Genomic DNA, 22,332 nt, shown 5'->3' on the forward strand with positions numbered 1-22,332 from the left:
TTTTTTTTTTTGCATAAGTGATGTTTTTCTCCCTGACTTTTTAGTGTATCTCATTTTTAAACACAAGTACAGAGAATGCAGTGTGCCACAACATTCTGAGATTGCCCATTAGAAAGAAAGAAATAACTGTCAAACTTGCCAAGGCTAGCTACAGAAAGCAAAGGAAGGGAGAGAGGAAGAATTGCTTTACAGAGTACCAAAATGCTATGGCTCAAGGTTTGTAGTGGGAGACCACGGCAGCAGACTGATGTAGATGTGTGAAATATGAAGTGTGCATCAAGAAATTATTCAAGGAGTTTATAGAGGCAACGGCAGGATTGTGGGAGAAGGTTGAGCCAGTAAAGGCACGCTGATAGGTAATCAAGTAAATGGTGGCATCAATGGACATCTGTAAAATAAAGTACAAGGAAGAAAGGCTCACAATTTACAGAGACTCAGCGAAGATGCACGTTTCAAAAAGAAAAGTGGGTAGAGTCATTGGAGGGCTTTGTGCTGCATTAGGAACAGGGCAATAACCAAGGTCAGGAAAGCTAATGTAAAAATGGTGTGTAGAAACACAAAAACTTATTTAAACTGCATTCTTGTAACAAGGTGAATCACCACTAGGAGTGACACACCTTTGCAGAGAAAGCATGAGACTCAAGTGATTTGATCAAGGCCATGTGATAGGCAAGCAGGAAATGTCAGATCTCTAATCAAGGTCTCCCATTTCCTTAGCTCAACACCTCTACCTCTGGGTGGGGACACAGGAGATGGGGCTGCAAAAATGCATGTTAAGGATAAAGATCAGACCAAAGTACTCAATGTTTTTTGCCTGGTAAAGAGCAGAGGAAGAAGTAACTAAGAATGTACAAGTTATTTAATGTAATGTTTCAGATTAGCTACTAAAGGACCCTCTTTGATGGGTTTCTTGGCCCAGTTTATCCTTTATGTCAAGTAACTTTTGGCAAATTCAGGGACAGCTCATGGCTGGGGTTTGTACACATGCTTCTTATGACATGTCATGAAATCTCAAACTGTTAATATAATTTCACTCATAATCAGTTCACCCTCTAACCACATATTAGTCCAACCATCCATGGTTATGAGTCACAGGTGACGCCTATAACAATCCTGTGAACAGTCACCCCTATTCACAGAATTCACCAGGCAAAGGAAGGAATGGAAGTAGGTTGCCAAGCCTTTCTTCTGCACTCCACGCTCATGCATGCACACCTAAGACAATTTAGAAATTAGCAATCTGCCTGACATGTCTTTACCTTCCTGCAAATCAAGAAAAGATGAAGGTGCGACAACTACATTGCTAACAAATAATAACACAAGTACACTCTGACATGGACAGTGGAAGCTAAAAAAAGAAATTCCCACACACAGTGTCAAAAAGAGGACATACCTAACCCATCAAAAACTTCTTATTGCTCAACAAACAAAAATGTTACTTTTTTATATCTAGCATCAAGGACCCTCATTGAAAGGTCCTTACCTAAAATGAATCCCATGTCATAACTACCAGGGTAGTTGATTTCAAAGGATCATAAAAAGCAAAGCAGATAAGGAAGAGTGCTGCAGTGCCATCCTACCTAAGGAAGCCAGAATCTCTTTGCAGCAGTCAAAACAACAATGTCTGGTAAATGCGTGCAGTTAAAAAAATGCCACGGCACAAGATACTTTTGAAGAAGGCACTGAAGGCAGTCTGTCCTCAAATGGAAAGGGCTTCAGTAGCACTATTTAGCCTGCAAGCTGCTTACTGTTTGCCTAACATATGAAATCTTTCTTCCTTTGCTCCTTCGTTCCAAGGAGTAAAGGAAATGAATGAATGGACAGTCTTCCAAAACTCACGCACCCAATTCAGGTCAATGAATGAATGGACAGTCTTCCAAAACTCACGCACCCAATTCAGGTCAACACTTGAAATGAAAGTGCACAACGAGGATGTGAAAGAATATTTCTCACCTGGTTTCCTTCCCTGCAAAAAACTAGGGGATGAATGTAGTCCAGGGTAATTCAGAAACCACCTTCAGGAATAAGTGTGCTCTTCCCAAGGGTCATCTGATACTTACGAAAGACAAGGTACATTTACCTGCACAAATGGACCTGAAGCTCCAAATTCCAATGCATAGGAGTGATGGCTACTACAAAGAGAAGAAATGAATCAAGAAGTGCACTTCAGTGGTGCCAGGTTAGAAAACTTGAATGGCAGATGAGAAACTACAGCCACCATGCACAAGTTCACATCCAGTGGAGCAGAGGGTCATTCACAAGAAGATAAATCTGTATGCTCAGCTAGTGCAGTTCCATAATCCTGCCTTCCACAAGGTCAAAATGTGCACAAAAAACAGTATGTGCCATGTGACTGTGGAAGAACAGTGACCCAAATTATCCAAGACCATGGCACAGGTCAGCAATAACATGAAATGTACACCAGATGGGTTGCAACATATACCTGCCTAAACTGAGAACCATTTCTTATTGAAGGCACATATGTGAGAAGTTTAAGACTCCAAAAAGCAGTCTTTGTAACTTCTAGCAGAATCATAGATAACCGCAGTAAGGCTCTAGAGATGGAGCTATCTTTCACTCACAAAGTGAGGGATATACTTTTTTTTTTTTTTTTTTTAATTTAAATGGTTAACTGAGGTGGTCCTGAGACCCTTCTCAACTACAGTCTGAACCAGAAGATACATTAACTGAATGCAGTCATTGTAACATAATAAACCACATAGCATCAATAAAGAACATTTACTATTATCTGTATGTAACAGAGAAGTATTTAAAATTAAATTAGCACAGGGAGAGTTTGCCATATTGCCAGAACCCAAGTGTATATGAAACCATTTCCTTAAAATGGATAATAAGAATGAGTTTGGTCTTTTTTAACCTTAGTGATGAGCTGTAGAAAGAAGGAAACCATGTGAATGTGCACAGAAAAGTCCTACTCCAAGTGATGGAAAAGGTATCCACCCCTGCCTCCCCACCCTGCACTGATACACGGAATAAAAGTGGGAGGGCAATGTTCTCCCAAGCTGATGAATAAATCACCTTCCAGAATTACCCACTTTCAGGGGACTTCTTTGACTGTGAGTACCTTATCTTTAGGGTAGTGTCACACAAGCATCATTTCCTTACACAAGGGATGTAACATTTTAGGTCTTCTTACTCGTTCAGATATCATACAATGGATTTATATGAATGGATGAAGTAAGGGTGCTTTGGTGGCATGTACCTAAAGTCCATTTGGGTTTGGAAATTTGCTTTTAGCTACAACTGAAAGATGTGAAGCACCCACTGCTGCCTCAAGCCTTGGGGGAACACAGCACAGCACAAGCAATGCAATCTTTTCATCAGAATCTGTGAAGAATATGACTGCTGAAAGAACAGACTTGCTAAGAAGTGGCAGGGATAGTCTTCTATTCCAGAGTCCTGTAACAAGAAGCATGTACCAAGAGAAAGTTTGTAGGCACTTAGTATCTCTGCAGTAACTGATTCAATGTTCACTGCAGCTATCCCATGAGAAGGTGCACCTTGCTCCATGATGACTGCTAAAATTAAACAACAAAAAACAAAGAAAGCTTGGGTCAAAGCCATTACCTCTTGGACCCCCTCCAAAGGGAGAAATAAGAATAGGTGGGTCCAGCTTGTGTGCCCATGATGGCTAACTTCTCAGCAGGAGTCTAAGAGAACTTCTAGTTTATACCAATGTCTGCAGCTGTGGGACTGCACATGGCAGAAACTATTTAAAAGAATTCCTGAATACTGCTATCTGGAGACAGACTTTTAGGAAGAAGAATGCAAAGAGATTCTTCTACTGCAAAGCTTTGGCCACTACAGACAAACTCTGCTGAAGGCTAGATGCAGGAAAAAGCCCAAATGGCAACACTTTGTATGGGAACAGAAGATCACCCACAGTGAAATGGAGAAATCAGTATTTGTGATCCACACTGGAGACATGGCAAAGGCATCACATCATGGTCACGGACACTATACAGGTGTGCTGCTGGAACTTCTGTGGGATGAAGTCAAGGAGGACTAAAATGGAACAGACAAAAACGTGGTCACCTTCAATACTAGTTAAAATAGGAGTAAAAATCTGTGATTCTCACCATCTTCACTCCCTCACTCACCATCCAACTCAATACCATATTCCTGGGGGGCTTTAATTACCCCACTATTAAATGAGAATCATATACAGGACATCAAATGTGAATGCACAGAGATTTCTGATTTTGTAAACACAAACCCCCTGCACCAAACTGTCATTACACAGACTAGGGTCGCAAACATACTGGATCTGGTCTTCATTAATATGGGACAGTGCTGCACACCCCCTAGTACAAGGTGTGAGATAAATAATGGTAGACATGGAGCAAATAGAACACATTTAGGAATAATGTGACTTGTCTGCAAAGATCATTAAACCCCTATGAATCAAGACAAGCAATCTGAGGATTCAGCAAATAAGGAAGAAAAAGAAGTCAGAAGACTGAATGCTGTAATTAAATCAAAAAGTGCTTCAACAAAGTATTAGTTTAAGGGTGTGCACACTTATGCAACCAGCTTATTGTAAGTTTATTTTTTTTATTTTTCCCCCAACATATTTGTTTGTTTTTCAATTGAATTGTATAGGTTATAGGTCACATTAAAGGTAGGAAAAGTTTTGAAATGATTTATTGTGGTCTAATTTTTTTATAATCACAAAACACTGGCATTTTAACAGAGGTGTGTACACTTTTTATATCCACTGTATATTCACACACACACACACACACACACACACACACACACACACACATCCTAGATCCACTCCCGTGGATACAGCATATAAGGCAATGAGCGCCCTTCAGCACTTATTTCTGTAGCAGGTACAGGTTTTATGGGATCAGTTTGCTAGCCCTAGGCCCAACTCACCCCAGAGGGTGCACCACACACTTGCCCACAGACACTCACACCTACGGCCAATTTAAAGAGTGTCTAATCCACCTACTGCATATCTTTGGCATGTGGGAGGAAACCGGAGGACCTGGAGGAAACCCAGACAAACACAGGAAGGACATGCAGACTCCACACAGAAGGCACTTCAGCAGAGAATCGAACCAGAGAATATATATAGATATACATGCACATGCGCACACACACACAGTTTACCTTATCTTCCCTTCATAAATCTTGTGATGATTGCCCTTGGCTAAATGCAGAAGAAGGGGGAACCAATGCTGTCTTGGACAAAAGGGTGTCACCAGCAAGATTTTTGGTTGGCCCTCTTGAATTTTTAAAAGAACTTTCTGAAGGCAGAGGAAGAGTGGAATGCATAGAGAAACATCCCCTTCCAAGAGAAGGCTAGGGCAACCATCTTCCATGCCTGAGGATTGGGAACTCTGGCACAAAACTTTGGAAAATGTCTGCCCAGAGCGGAGGGAAATAGACCTACCTGATCCGATGGATAATCCAATGGTCAAGGTTCCATTTGAGTAGGATTAGGGATGGACTGCTTCACATGGATGGGGAGCATACTCCAGAGTGTGGGGATCTTTAAGATGGATACATGTCTTGCCAGTATGTTCAATTTGAGTCTCAACCAAAGTTTAAATTCTTGGATCTACTGTTTCTGATGCCAGTCAATTTGCGGATGTGCAAAAGATCCATTAGAACTGGATTTGAGGGTGCCTTGTATACTATGCATAAATCACCACTCAGAAACCTATAGGAGATAGAGTAGAATGTGAGGACTTTAAGGCAATCAGTACAGGGCAATGTGTTAATATACTGGTTACTTCACCTCTGTGGGCATTCCAACTGTTGCAAATGCCTGGTTAGGTGCATGTCAGAGAGGGCACTGTACTCAATAATGGGCCTGATAAGGGCCGAGTAAAGTGGTACTATAACTTCCTTGGACCTGGGTGCCATATCCTTACTTATAAGTTGGGCAAAGCAGAACGATTTTCTTATTACACTAGCTATGCATTGGTCAAAGGCCAGATTACTGTCTATGTATGTTCCTGGATCCCTAACTACTGGGTCCACTCTTAATTACTTCATTGATAAGACACCCTTAACTTGTATGAATGTTTTCCCAAAAGGCACTATAATACATTCTTAGCACTGAAGTTTTATTCCATATCTTTGGCACCATTTGTCTGTTAGACCCTCCTGCAGGATGGTAGTTTTATGGGGGAATCTACGTCAGTTTGTAACCAATATTAATTTTACTATTGTATGCCTTTAAATGTAATGATTTTAGTTTTTATAGTTAGTGTGTGTGTTTCATGAACACTTTTGGCACGGTAAGATTTTAATTGGTTGACATATTTAAAACACGGAAGTTGCAACATAAATCTGCTTTGTTCTGAAGTCACTGCTAGTCATTAGGGGCCGAAAGCATTTTCTCAACGATATATTACTTATTAAAATTGGTTGTATTCACTTTTCTGTGGTTGCCATTAGTCTGTCATCCTTCAAACTCTGTTAAATCTTGGTCATTTAAACTATGATAGCTCTTAATTTGCATTGACTTCACAGTTGGTGAGCCACATGCCTTTGACATTAGCCTTAACTTCTGAGAAATACTTGTCAAAAAGGGATGGGCCCAGCTCTGAGCCCTGAGGTACTTCACTGTTGACCAGTGTCCTGGTGGAGGTAATCTCACAAATCTTGACTACTTGGGTCCTGTCAGCCAGCTAGCAATCCAATGAATTATACAAGGATTTATGCCTAGTTCTGTGAGTCTGTCAACGACACCTGGCTGGGATATTGTATCATATGACATTAGCCATGTCTGTGTTGGCAGTATACACATTTTGCAACTCATCCATTACCTTGATGATCATGTAAAAGAAGTTTACCAGGTTAAGTAGGCATGACCTTCATTTGACAAAACCAAATTGGGATGGGTCCAATGTCTGTAGATTGCGAATGTCTTTGCTGATCATTTCCATGAAAATGCATTCCATCATGGCTTTGCATATTAGCTTAGTCAAACTAATGGGTCTGTAGCTTCAGGGTTTGTTAATGGTCCACTGTTGTGAAGAGGGTAACAGTTGCAGTCCTCCATTCATATGGTATGTATGCTGTTTTGAGGTTTTAGTCTAAAAATGACTTAAATGGTCCTGAGAAGTCATGTTTCAAACTACGTAGAAGGCAATCTGGGATATTGTCAAGAGTCCTTTAAGGCTGATTTTTTGGCTTTAGTGAGCACTGCCATGACCTGTTCCCTGATAATAGCTGGTGGGGTTATGATAGCAGGAATTGCATGGGGTATGGTGGTGGTAGTGGGGTTGCAGCTAAAAACTGTCAACAAGGAAAGTTGCTACATAACTCTGATCAGTGAAGGTGGTAGCATTTACTACCAGTTCAGCATAAATTTGTGTTACCTTTAAGGACATAGCTGTAGAAGGCCTTGCAGTGGTCTTTAGCTTGGGAGGCTATCCTGACCTCGTAACTAGCCATCTTGGATTTAATTAGTCCTCTTAGTTTCCTGTTTAGTTTAATTAGTGAGCTCTTGTCATTTTGAGAGTTGCTCATTTTGATTTTGGCCATGGCTTTCCTCCTTTGGTTTTATACCCTTTTAAGGTTAGGATTCCACCAGTGTGATTTTGTTCTTGGGTTTTTTTTTGGGGGGGGGGGGGCTTACTTCTAGTGCCCTCAGGGACCCTAGTGTCCATGATCTCCTTTTTCTTGATGCATTACATAGTAGTGTCAACAGAAATCTCAGCTTACATCAGGTAATTAACAAACGGGGAAATGGGTTCATTGCCCAATGCCTCCCCTTGTTCTGTAATAGACTCTCCTTGCATGATAAACAATGTGACTCCATGCCATTCTTTAAACATGGCTAGACAGTTGGATAGTTGCCCTAAAATGCACTCTGGGACCTGTAGAGATTTAAAGGCTTTGCCTTCCTTGAAAAGGTCTGTAAAACCTGACTGTGAATACCGGCAAGGCACGCACAGCCTCTCTTCAATTAGCCTGGTATTTCCTATGAATCCTAAATTCCTAAACCAAAGCTTCAGTCTAAAGGAATCTGTGTCCTTGGAGAAAATTTGTAGATTGTCAATTGTACATAAAAAGCCTATAGGTCAGAATTTCTTCTGTTAAAAGCAAAATTCACGTATGATTCCAAAAACATTAGAAAATGAAGATTCTTCAAAGATACGTGATAGTAACATAGCTTCTCACTAAGATGAGAATATTTTTAAAGAGGCTTTAGAAACAAGATACATTTGTAAAGTATCATAGTATTTGCATGATAACCTATCTGGCAAAGTAGAAATGGTGAAAACAGATCAACTAAAACAAGACCAGAATTACACAGACTGACCATAGTACTGCAAACTGTAAGGTGAAGAGCACGAAAAAAAATGTTTTTACATTTTACTTAACAATGATTTTCTAGTAGCAGGAATCTGGGATTCCTTTAAGAGATAATACAGCTTCAGAAAATGTATTTAGGATTAGTTGTACATCATCCAAGCCATTAGTATGAGAGACTTCAAACTGGGACGAAAAGCCATGCCCTGCAGCAAAGCCAACAAATCCTGAAACACTGGCAGCAGAAACATTTGGCTGTGGGCCATTAACAGCAACACTGAAAATGCCAAGATTGTACTGGCTAATAAGGAACTACTGATATAAAATGTACTTGTTCTCTTTTGCTTTCAACATTATACACTGAATAAAAGGGATTGAGGAAAATGCAGAAAAGTAGATGTTTAGTCTTTCTTGTATAGCAAGGGCTTATAAAGTTAGAGACTTCATTGGGAATGAGTTTTAAAATACTAGAATAAATAAAGTGGAAAAGTGATTCTGCTTCGTGGTTCTAAGTTTTAAAATACTGGTAACCTGATTCTGCCAGAAAACAAGTTTGGGTCTGCCTTAGAAAAACTGCTTTAAAATGATTACTTTGGGTCTTAGACTGCAATTTCTGTAACTAACTTTCTGGCTGCCTGTTCCAAGTCTATAAAAAAGGGTTGAGCTTTATTTAAAAAAGGGCAGTATGTAAAAAAATGAATATGTATACACAATCTGTTCCCATTCCAGACAGAGCTTTTTTTTTAGTCATATCCCCAAATATTTTCTCATTACGCGAGTAAAAAATTATCTAAAAGTGAATCTGACGATGATTGTGTTACATGATGGAAAGAGTTTCCCAAGTCATGCCTTCTAAGCTACTATCAACAGGAAACAAGGCACTATACCATGTCTGTAGAACTACAGCTCTTTGCTCTTGTTAAAGAGTGGAAATAACAACATCAACAGTACACACACAATGTTTGTAAATAATAAAATAAAATTAAAAAGAATGCATTACCCAGTATTAAATTTAATAAGAAGAATATTTTGAGCACAAGCACTTTACTGGTGTCCCTGGGAAAAAAAAAAAAAAAAACTTAAAATGTATTAAAATAAAAAAATCTCATAATTATAAACTAATTAAGGCAGCAATAATTACCAAATTATACATTTTCTTTTTATGTACAGTTGCTACAATAAATGAATTACAGTCATTACATCAGAGTCCAAATGACATTTTCCACATGCACAATGAATGGTGGAAAGCCCCCAAACTCTCAAACCGGTTTAGCAACTTGTAAGGCCCAATATTTAAAACTACAGGGAGGGGACTACTCTTAATTCTTAAGCTTGATGTAAATAATGTCTTTGCTTACCAAATTGTTTAATTTGGTAACTATAGACATATAGGCATCAATTTACATTTTTACATCTTTTCTGCGCCCACTTATTTGGGATCCAAGTCCTTTTACCAAAAAGGTGCTGAACAATTATGTAAGGCTATACAGAATACAACATTCTTGTGTTTGGCACAACAGTTTGGAAACAGTCAACTTTGATACAGGTTACCTCTTCTTCTCTTCAGAAGAAATGAGCAACTGATCCAAAGACTTGAAAGATGTAGTTTTGTTGAGACAGTATCAGAGTAGTTTTGTTGAGACAGTATCAGAGTTGTCTGTGGACATCAAACGTAAGAAGTATCCTTTCTCCCTCACTTTTAGTTTCAGGAAAAACAGGGAGATGGATAGTTTGTCTTAAAGTAAACTCTGATACAACTTTGGGCATAAAACAAGGATTAGTGGTCAAAGAAACCCTATTGAAAATGAGATAGGTTGACTTGCCATAAGAACTTACAAATCAGATACCCTTCTCGCAGAGGTCAGAACAATAACAAACTGTTTTTCATGTTAAGAACCTTAAGTCAGCCATATTAGCTGGTTCAAATAGAGCAAGTGTTAGCTTCTCTAACAAAATAAAAATTCCAAGGAGGGGCTACAGGCTTTCCTGGAGGTCACTTATACAAACCCCCTTTCTTGGACCTTTGACATGAGACTGCATCGAAGGAGGTGGATCCTTGGGCAGACATGCTCAAATGGCCAAATAAATGAACCCAGACAGCGAAATAAAAAAGGCCGCAGGATAGTAACTCACAGAAATATTGTAGAACCAGGGAACAACTAGCTCTGAATGGGTGTTGTTTATGTTGTTGGGACCAACTAAAAAACCTTTTCATTTGCTAATACATGATTTTCTAGTAGTAGGCTTTCTTGCCTTTATTAGTACATGCTTAATACCCTCAGGAAACAGGTGCCTAAAAGGAATTAAAACCCCATCATCCAGGCAATCAACTGAAGTTGCTGAAGTTGATGGATTTCAGGGAATATCAAACATGTGTGTTCTTGTGTGTGCACAGCTATTCTTTGAGGATGCTTGTGATAATTGCCCATTTCTACAGGAAGGCTGAACCACAGTTGCTTGAGCCAGAAGGGAGTAGCCACAATGATCTTGAGGGATTCCTTTTGAACCTTCAGAAGTACCCGGGATATTAGTGGAAAGGGTGGAAGAGCATACACGAACATTCCTGTTCAAGGAAAAGAAAAGGCATCTGCCTTCCAGGCCTTCTTGCATAGAGTTTTGGAACATAATCTTGTCAGTTGATTGTTCAGAGAGGAAGCAGAGAGGTCTACACTGGAACTCCTCACAGATGTATCAAATTTTGGAAGACCCTTAAATCTTGGAAGCCCATCTGATCTAGTTTCCATTCATGAAGGTCTGCCCTAATCCTGCTCAGTTTGTCTGCCACCCAATTTTGCTCGGATAAAATGTAGGATACCTGTAAAATGAATTGTGCTGTGAAGCTATATCCAAGCTAACACAGCTAGTCTACAAAAGGGTTCATAAACAGTTTTCTCCCTGCTTGTTGATATACCACAAGACTGTGGTATTGTCTGCTACGACTTGAAGAGGTCCCGGGGAACAAACATAATTCAGTGAGTGTCTTGATCAGGGCAAGCATCTCCTTGATATACAACTCTTTCACACCTGGAAAGGAAGAATTGGTTCTTTGCTGTTTTGGATAACAGTGGAAATAATAAAGAGTCAGACCTGGAGAATGAGCATACATCTCAACTATCTAGATTGTTGCCTTATATTTTTTGGTCTGTTCTTCACAAAATGTGTGGCTTTCTGGCAAATCACTAAGGACTGATGTCACCAAATGATGACACATTTGGGGGTTCAGACTTTTTATTTCTATTTAACATTGTTGACTGTGAAAGTATGACTATTTTCAGAGGAAGCCTGGGGAAACACTCCACATGTCTTTGGAAATGTGGGAGGAAACCCAGGCGAACATAGGAAGGACATACAGACTCTGCACAGAAGGCATCCCAGCTGAGAATCGAACTGGGGAACCTCTTGTTGTGAGGAGAGGATGTTAACTGCTGCACCACTGCACTGCACTGCAATACTGTGACTTCAGATCAGAAAATGCATGCTAATACAAATCCTGTTAATCTAGTAACAGCAATATTTAAAACCTGTCCCTATTTTTGGGCCTTTGTTCCCCCATTATTCCAGTTTTGTCCAGATTTCTGAGGTTGGGAGGTATTGAGGATGAGGAATGACCTACTGGAAAGGACAAACTTCCTCCCCACTGCCATTCGTAGCCTTGATGAATAACTTCCAGAACCCACTTGTCCAAACTATCTGTTGCCAAACAGGAAAATGGAAATTCAGACTTGCTGCAAGAAAAAATGGGCCAGGGTGGAAGGGGTTCACAAGATCTGGAATAGTCAGACTTGTTGGACTGTCCTTGGTTGTGGGAGGTTCAAGACATTTTGGAATTCTCTTATCATTTCTTCTTAAGTGTCTGTTTACCTGTATTTTGTTGAGACTGTTTATTTTGTTTGTTGACAAAATTGGATGAGGAGATAGAAAAATTTTAGAAAATCTGGAAAAGGACGGCTGAAAAATCTTACAGATCCCTGGAACAGCTTGCCCCTTTCCTCACACTTTTTGATCACCTCAACAGCAGAGAGGCCAAACTCTAGTGAAGGGAGATTTTTAAATCTCCTTTTATCATCATCTGGGAGGTTCTGAGAATGCAGGCATGCAAAGTTTCTCAAAAACAGTGCCAGTGGCCACAGCCCTGTAAGAAGTATCAACAGCTATAATTACACACTGTAAATGAATAAGTGACCTGTGCAATAGAAGAAACTGAGCTATTTAAAGCAGATTTTTCTTCACAACAGAAAATTGCATATAAAACATTCCTCATACCTTCACAATTTGTCAGAACAAACTTTCATATATGAGCCCGACAATTCAAAATTCTGAAAATCAAAGTTGCAGAAGTATACACTTCATACCTCTCAACCAATTAGGGACAAACAGAATCAGGGACAAATCCAGAAAAAAAAAATCGGGGACAATCAGGGACACTTAAATTATTAGTTCTATTAACTTGAGACATTAACAGAATTAGAGAATGTGAATTAATATACATTTCCTGAAGTAAAATAAGTATTCAACTCATTATTGTCATTATTTATTAAGTATAATTCACCACCTTTTGTTCAAAAGGCACCAGTGTTAAGAGGGATTAAGAGGGACAAAGCTAAAATTTGAATCAAAATCAGGGACGTCCCTGAAAATCAGGGACAGTTGAGGGGTATGATACACTTCTCTCATACCCATCGATTTCTCCAACCTTATCAGGAAGAGTAGAACTGGAATTAACCATGCAACTAGCAGCAGTGGGATTAAGTAAAGCTACAGCTGCTGGGTCAGGTTTGGGAATAGTATATAAAAATGTAAAAGACTGTGGAACTTTATACATCATATCTGCCTTAATAGGAGCAGCTGGCTGGCTATCAGGAAAACTGCAGGTAGTAACACATACATCCGCTAAAGCAGACAAACAAGAGGAATGGATGTAGGTTCTGGAAAATCCTTCTGTAGCAAATTATAGTATTTTCTGAGGGACTGAGAAACCTCCATGTTTTCTTGCTGAAAACACAGTCACCTTCTATAGCAATAGTCTCAGTGAAAGAGAATCCCCCAGAGGAAGAATCAGAATCTGAACTCTCCCCAGAATCTGAATCAGAAATTTGACGGGAAAAAAAAAACACACTTTCCCTGCATCTTCCTGTTTAAATTCAGAATCGGAAACAAGGAATCTCCCTCTCTTTTATCAGAAACTACTTTATATGAAAGATCTATAGCCTGAATTAAACTCTAAGCCAGACACAGTAAATTTGTCCTATCCAAAGAAAATCAAGATGTATATACATGCTTGGTTTTTGGTTTCTTTTTGATAGTAACACTGTTGGCCCAATTTTTCCTAACATTAGCGGTAGCTTCCCCAGGGATGGGGAGAGAATGCTGACACAACAGAGTAATCTCCCGTGTTCCCTCACCCAGGACTGACAAGACCGCCTCTCCCTTGCCAATGACGGGACCCCAACAGCCATACAGGATGTGGTTTACCCCTGGTCCATAGTGGCTGTAGTGTCTACACTCGAGGGATCTGGGGCAAAAGATGAGTGGTCTGAAGTACAACAAATGGCCACAGCAGAATCACCTGCTTGTGACTGAAGCAAATTACTAGCCTGCTGTGGTAGCAAAGGTGCTTTGCTTTATTTTTGTTTTTTCTTTTTGTGGCTGGAAGAAGGACCTACAGTCTGTTTCATGGTCAAGATGAAAATGGTGCCGCTTTCCCAAAGACTAAAAGCAATTGCCAGTAAAAATCAATCAATAAATAAAAAAGTTAATTTTTTTGACAGAAAAAAAAAAACAGTACAAAGCACTTTCAAACAAAATGCCAGCCTCACAAATTTAAAACGAACACAATTTATCCACAGAAAAAAAATATGTTTACACCACTTTTAAAAGGACAGAAAAAAAAACACAGTGCTCCATTTAAAAGCATGTCACAGGCTTGAGACAGTCCGTTAAAAACACAACACTCCTTTAAAATAACTTTCCTGAAGAAGAGAGTAATAAATCAACAAAATTAAGAAAATATTTTTCTCCAAAGAGAATGCATCTGCCCCATCACAGGAAACCAAAGCAGATAGTCGATCCACAAAAACCTCAGAGGAGTGTACTCTTTGGCAACAGTAAAGCTTTGAAGGGCTTTGCACCCTAACTTGTGTTTTAGTCAGCTCAACTTGAGCTGCTTGACAATCTGGTGCCCTGAACCTACAGAAGCTGGCTGGCTGTTATATTTTTGGTACAATATAGCCCATATAGCCAAGAATATTGTGACTGTGATCAATATGATGAATATATAATGTTTACTTAAGCAATAACCCACACCTGGGTGTGGGTAATGCTGGATTTACCCATGGTTGGTGTGGTCTGGTCATGAGGGCAAAGCCTGAGTGGCCAAACAAAGACAACCGTGGGTAAATCCAGCATTACCCACACCCAGAAGTGGTTTATTGCTATTATACAATGACATTATTTAAGAAAAAAATACTTACTTTTCTTAAATAATGGCATTGTATAATGCCTCCGTGCTGCCCTTCTGCAGCTGTCTGGCATTCTGCAGCAGTTCTGATGTACTGCCCATGCGTATGCTTATGCAGTACATGAGAGCTGTGGGTGGAAGCAACGGAGAAAGCAAGATCTCCGTTGCTTTTTACAAAGTGACTCGCTATGTTAAAGGACTTTAACAAAGCTAGACAGCTTTAAAAAAAGCAACAGAGAATCTCCTTTGCTTTTTTAAAGCTATCTCGCTATGTTAAACCCATTTAGGGAAGGGGTCTGAGGCAGGTGCCATGGAGATAACTGCGACACACTGCGCAGGAGGGGGTACCAGTGTTGGTGCGGCCAGTCTGGAGCAATCAAAATTATCCTTGGTTTGTCCTGTTTGACTTTTAGTAGAACTTTGGAGAGCAGAGGCAGCAGGAGGAAGGCATAGACTGATGGATGCTCTGTCCTTCAGCTGGAAAACCTACTTTCCAGGCTTGTTTGTAGGGAGTCCTTTTTCCAGCTGAAGGAGCATCCACTTTCCAGGCTTGTTTGTGGGGAGTCCTTGTGTAAAACTTGTCCAATTGGTAGTTCTGGGGGGAAGCAAATAAGTCTATGTCTGGGCTCCCCCATTCGCTTGTCAACTTGTTGAAAATCCTTGGTTCCAGTTTCCACTCTTGTGTGGGACATGAGGTTTCTGCTTAGTCCGTCTGCCAGTGTATTTAATTTTCCTGGCAGGAATTGAGCTTGTAGGTGCACTTGGTAGCTCAAGGCTGTGTTCCACAATGCAATGGCTAGTCTGCAGTGGGGGTAGGAACGTGTACCCCCCTGCTTGTTTATGTACCACATAACCGTGGTGTTGTCCGTCTTTACCATTAGTTGTCCTAGAAGAATGTAGTCCTTGAAGGCCGTCAGAGCATTTTGCACAGCTAACATTTTTTTGACTGATATGTAAGTGCATTTGACTTGGGTTCCATTTGCCCTGAATGCACTTCCCTGCCAGGTGAGCCCTCCCATGCATAGTCTGATGCATCTGTTAGGATTTGGGCGGCAGGGGGTAGTGTGAATGGTAATCCCTTGTTTTGGTGGCAGGTCTCTGCCTACCAGAGGAACTCTAGGCATAGGCAAGGTATGATAAGAATCATTGTTTCTAGGCTGCGAGAATGTTGACTCCATAGGCTTTTTAGATATCACTGTAGTTTCCTTATATGCAGTCTTGCATATGGTTTTAGAAGAATGCAGGAGGGCATGAACCCCAAGGCTTGCAGTATTTGTCTTACAGATATAGCAGGGTTTTTGTGGCCACTTGTCTGAAATAGGTTATCAAATAAATTTGCTTTTCTGGTGTGAGGTAAGCCATCTGGGAAGTTGTATTCAAGCTTGCTCCCAGGAATGTAATTTGTTGACAGGGTACTAGCTGTGATTTATTTTCGTTTATGGTGTACCTCAGACAAGTTGAAACCCTTTTACAAATGCCAGATGATTCAAAAGTATGCCCTGGCTTTCTGCCTGAATTAGACAATTGTCCAGGTATGGGTATATTTGAATACTTCTTTGCCTGCAAAATGCAATAACGGGAGCCAGGCACTTTGTGAATATCCTCGGCGCAGTAGACAAGTCAAAGGGCAGTGTAGAGAACTGATCATGCGTGCAACCTGCTTTGAAGCGTAGGTATCTTCTGCAAGATTCCCTGATTGGGATGTGCAGGTATGCTTCTTTTAAATCTAGTGTTGGCAACCAGGCATCTTTACCTAGCATAGGAAGTAATTGGTGAAGAGTCAGCATCTTGAATTTTGGAATCTCAAGAAAGGTGATTAGAGTAGACAGATCCAGGATTGGACTCAATGATTTGTCTTTTCTGGGTACCAGGAAAAGTCTGGAGTAGAACCTTGTCCCTTTTCCTCTTCTGGTACCAGTTGAATAGCCCCCATGCTTAAGAGAGAAAGTACTTGTTTTTGAGCCTCTGCCCACTGCTTTGGGGGCAGGTCCGGCCACCCATTTGGTGTTGGCAATGTGTGGAAATGAAATCTGTATCCCTGGGACACTATATTTAAAACCCATTTGTCCTGGGTTAGGAGTTCCCAGTTCTTTGCATGAAGAGCAATCTTTCCGCCCAAAGGGGCGGTCAGAAGATAAGTGCTTGGAAATTTTAAAAGGAAGTCATTGAGACTGTTTGCCATGGGGGGGGGGGGTCTTGTTATTCCCAGATTTGGAAGTGGAGGCCCCCACTGCTTAGTTCTGAGAGTCCCCTGGGACTGAAACCTGGGGTTTTTGCTGTGTCTGGATTTGGCTTGAGAAGACCTGGAAGGGGCTGGAAAGGACCGATTCTTAGTAGGCTAGTGCCTACTAAATCTAGGAGGTTGCACTTGTAAAAAGCTAACAGCTTGCATAGATTTAGCTTTATCTTCCATCTTTTTAATTACGTCTTCAGTCTTGTTGCCAAACAGGTGGTCCCGATTTAAAGGAGCATCCAACAATTTAGCTTTAACATGATCAGGCAAAGATTGCTCCTTAAGCCAAGCATGTCTTCTAAGCACAGACCCAGTAACAACAGCCCTGCAAGAGGGCTCTAAAGAATCAAAACCACATTGCCAACTTGTTCAGCAGAAGGCATTAAGTCCTGTAAATCTTTATTTTCCACACAGTCAGGAATCAACATCATTTTCTGTTTAAGCAGTCCAATGACATGTTGCTGATATTTTAACATATGAAATTGGGAGTTTAAAGCTCTGATTGCCAAGGTTGCTGAAGTATAAACCGAAGTATAAACCTTTTTACCCCATCTATCCAGTGCCCTGGAATCTCTATCAGCCTTAATGCCCTTGGGCCCCTGAGAAATAGTCTGTGGATCTGCAACAGGATTTTTGAAAAGGAACTTGTGGGAATCAGGAACCCTGTAGTATCTGTCAGGTTTACTAGGAGCACGAGGCAGGGAATCAGGGGCCAAACTGGATTCCAAGAAAACATCATCAACAATGTCTAGTACAGGAGGTATATTTATTTATTTACATTTGTTGACCGGGAGTGTCTGACTGGACGTAGGTCCATTTTCAGTGGAGGCACGGGAAGAAAAGCTCCACAGTTAAAATATACAGACAGTTGCATTGGATTTACACAGCGATTAACAATTTGATTAACATAGCAATTAATTGCAAACATAGTTACAGATTAAGAACATAGTACATCAGTAGACAACTAGAATCTTTACCAGCGAAGTACATAACAGACATTAGCAAATGTTACAATAAGAAGTTCCTGCTGTATAATAAGTACCAGGCTTATGAGCATCCAAGCTTACTATAATCAAGGTAGTTAGTGGGATGGAAAGAAAGGTAGTGGTTGGATGGGGTGGGTGATATTAGAGAGGGAGTTGCAAGGGCATAGCCAGCATGTTTTTAGGTGTGCTTTTAGTAAAGGCCTATGCTGAGGTAGAAGAAGGAAATCCCCAAGCCTCTTTTTTAAATCAGAACATTCCTGGCTTTCCCAGTGAAATTGCTCCCTTAAAGTATGTAAGGTTTCCCCAAAAGAAAAATCCTCAGGAGGGGAAGCAGAGGGAATAGAATCCTCTGCATCAGAACCTCATAAGTAGGTAAGGACAAATCCAGGTCATCAGAAGAAACAGAATCCAGATCAGAAGATTCATAATCAAGCTCAGCCCTAGGCCTCTTAGAGGGGGGTGGTTGCCTACCCCTGATTAGAGTTATTAGATCTTCAGCCATTTTTATCATTTGTTTTTTAGGCATAGGGGCTTGAGCATCGTTTTTTTAGACATGGATCGAGATTTAGGCCTTAGTAATGAAGGAGGTGTCAACTTAACATGCAAGTCCGTAGGCCTGAATACAGCCTCAGAAGCTGGTGCCTGCACAGCAGCTCTGGACCCATCCAAGGTAGAGGCATCCACGGGTTCCATAGTTGAAGTATCTCCCAGCATACAAGATGCCAAATGAGTCTCAGTAGAGGCCTGCAAATCAGAAGTAGTGGGTATCAGGGGCTGCGAAAGCACCTCACCGAGTACCGGCAAACTGTCGACTGGCTTAGAAGTGTCGTCTGCAGTTTTGGACCTCGGCAGCCTGTCTCTGTCTATCTTTGCATTTTTTTCGGAATCCTGGTAGTCGGATGGCTAACAGACGACATTTCTGGATAAATAAACCAAAAAACGAAATATTTAGAGGCAAAAATATACTGGCGATGGATAGTGCACTGATTAAATAAAGCACAAAAACCAACAGCAAGGTACATCGTGGTCAGGGCCTAGGCAAGGAATACAGTACAAATGAAAATCTTTATGAGGTATTTGCTTTCCACAAGTAGTGCAATTATTAACTTTTACTGACATCGGTAAGGAGCAAGAAAAAGTTTCCCCAACGGGGTACTTAGCTTTAAGTTGAAGACTTCAGTTCTGAAACTTGAAAACAAAAATTTCAGGAGTCAGCCAACCGGCACTTGCGAACTGCTTCTGCTTCGGGCACCGCACGGCAAGAAAAGACTGATGTAATGGCGTCGGCTGCATATTTTATACCCCTGATGACCTGACATCATGGAAGATGGGACAGCAACCGACGCAGGACCCAAGACTTTGATAATCAGGCCGACTGAGGGCTACTGCAAGCAGATAACCCAAATGTGATGACTGCGTCAGTGATACACGAAGAACATCTAAAAGATATTTAAAATCATTTACATGAAATAGCCACCCCCTGCTTACATGTAGACAACAATCCACTATTTTTCTGGGGAGAGCCACTACCTCGGATTCAGAGTAGCACATTCTCTTGCCAATCTCTTCACTCCAGAATGAATTGCTCCAATGCATATCGGGGATCAATCGCTTGAAGCCAAGAGGATATCATCATCCCCTCTTTTCCCAGTTTCCAGACGGGATTGGGGTGATGCATCACCCATCACCATTTCTCACAATTCTGGTCACTCTCTTACATTCTTTGACAGTAATGCCAGGCCATCATAGTTCTTCTCTCATATAATACAACCATCTCTTGTCTTCTTCCTGCCCTCCCAAATCATCTTTTACTTTACTGCTCAAGTGTCCAAATTACTGTGACACATTCTCTTTGACCTTCTCTACAATTTGAGATTCTTTGGCTTCTGTTCTGGGGTCCTTATTTCTTATCTGTCCCACAGCGTACATTCTGCCACCCATCTCAGGCATTTAATTTCCATCACCTCTAACTTCAACTGCTCTGCTGGCTTCATTGTCTAGGTTTCTCTACGATATAGTTGTGCTGGTCACACCACTGTTTTGTACAACATACTTTTCAGCTTCTTTGTAATTCTTCTCTCAAAAACTCTGTGCCAATTGGCTGCAGCCCCTGTGATTCTAAATCTGACTGCCTTATCCAGCCTTTCCTTCTCCTCATCCACCCATCCCATACACATGAAACTGTGAACTTGTTATTTCCCTCCTATCTCAATTTTCAGCTTCTGCTGCTGCTTTCCATTTGCTGCCATGACAACTGCTTGTCTGTACCACGTTTCATCCCACGTACCTTCAATTTTGCATTCCATTCCCAAGCCACCAGAGCAACATTATCTGCAAGAAATTGAATTGCATCCCTCACATCTTCAGTCTGCATACTCTCCAGTCCACAGTTCTGATCTGAAATCCTGTCACTGATTACCATGAATTGGAGAAAAGACAAGAAACATCCTTGGTGGAGTCCTGTTCTTACCTTGAATATATCGGACTTGACATTAAGAATACAGATACAGGAAATGAATGGTACACAACAGCAGCCCTGGAACCCCATACTATTGCAGCACTTCCTACATTAGAGGTTTTGTGGTAATTTCCCTGTCTTGTCCATAGGTGTTTTGTGGTCTTTGAGTAGGCATTTGACAAAGTACAATGGAATCGCCCATTCCACGGTACTTGGTCAAATGCCTACTCAAAGACCACAAAACACCTATGGACAAGACAGGGAAATTACCATAAAACCTCCAATATCTGTGCAAGGGCAAAGAGCTAATGCAATATTATGGCTGAAAAGGAAATTTAATTGCTCCTCCTGAATCAAAGGCTAATCTATTGGATACAGTCTTCTTCCCAACACCAATGTATAGGCTTTCTAAGAACTGCGAGCCCTCTACAGTACTCCCCTCACATCCTTCTTTTTGAAAATGGGGATCACCATTCCAGTTTACCAGTAGAGAGGTACTATCACTGCCTTCAAAGAAGCACTGAAAAAGATGCATTAACCAGCCAGTCACAACATCCAGCTACTTTGGCATTTCCAACCAGAGTCAGAATTTCATCCACTCCTGCAGCCTTCCCACTGCAGAGCTGTTTAATCAGCATAGTGACCTCTTTTACAGAAATGCACCCATTCTTTTATTGATTTTTGCGCTGCATCCCCAGAAGGGGGGACATGCCCACTGGATTCAGGAATTCCTCAGAGTCACTTGTACAAGCAATTTTCACTAACCTAATAAAATATGGGGGGGGGGGGGGGGCAATGCAGACAAGATGGAGTTTAATATAGTACAACAAATGTGTTAACATCCAATTTAAGGGGCTGTACGACTGCTACTTTTCTGACTATATGTTAAGGACAATTGATAAAGTTGTTTAAACAGACCAGCTACATTCAACTTTGTATGTGCTCTGCATGCATCTAGCTTTCAATTTCAGCAAGTTATTAAAGGCATAACAAAGCAGCACTGGTTCTCTGGCAAACAGGGATAAAGCCCTGACTACGGCACAGAAACCACAAGTTCAGTAAGTAGCCTGGCTGCTGGAAAAGCTAGCCAGGGAGGGGTAAGAGTGCTAGGCTAATATGCTGGGCAGCCTATCCTGGTGGGTGGGAAGTGGTAAAGTCTGTTATATTACCGAGGCCTGGCAGATATCTGGTATTAAAAAAAGGAAGTACTTGTAACAAAACGTGTGCTCTGGAACACAAAGAAATCCATAGCCGAGTGGCAGATTTCAGCGTACATCAGTAGACTGGTATTGCAAGTCCCACTTCAGTTGTGTGCATGCATATCAGGCTGCAGAAAGTAGGAGAAGAACTCTGAAATGGAGCAGAACACCTCTGAGCTCTGCAGGGAGATGGAACAACCTCTGGTTCTTAGATGCGTGGATGGGGAGGGAAATAAATAGGCCAATGCAGGAAGGGGGGTCTCTCTTACTGCAGGAACACAGGACAAAAAAAAATACTTTTGTTTTTTCTAAAAAAAAAATTCTCAATTTGCAATTTCTGTTTGTGAAGCTACACACTTATGTGAAAGACAGCAGAAGAATGGATACTTGTGCAATGAGATTACACGGCAAAAAAATATAGTAATAATATTTTTGAATAAAGTTGCTAGATCAAACCTGTCTGAGGAAAAAACAAAAAAAAAGAGGTATATAGCAAAAATCCCCAGGGTCTTTACTGCAGACATAACCAACACAACAAAATATTGCTAATATTGTAAAACAAAACCGGGACATTCTTTCTTTAGTTTCTGAATTGGTTAGATAATGAGATTACCATTCAATAACCGCTTACAATAAAATATACTCCAGAACCACACATCACTGAACTGCCCCTAGCTTCACAATGCTGAATGACTACA

General features: G+C 40.8%; 1 protein-coding gene across 1 annotated transcript in view; it reads right to left on the reverse strand.

The window, feature by feature from the left end:
- Window positions 1-22,332, reverse strand: part of LOC122807269 (kelch-like protein 25) — a 425,726-nt gene that overhangs the window by 167,191 nt on the left and 236,203 nt on the right. The gene's annotated exons all lie outside the window — the stretch shown is intronic.

This window comes from Protopterus annectens, chromosome 7.part0, assembly GCF_019279795.1.
Source record: "Protopterus annectens isolate FY-2018-M chromosome 7.part0, PAN1.0, whole genome shotgun sequence".
Lineage (NCBI taxonomy): Eukaryota > Metazoa > Chordata > Ceratodontiformes > Protopteridae > Protopterus > Protopterus annectens.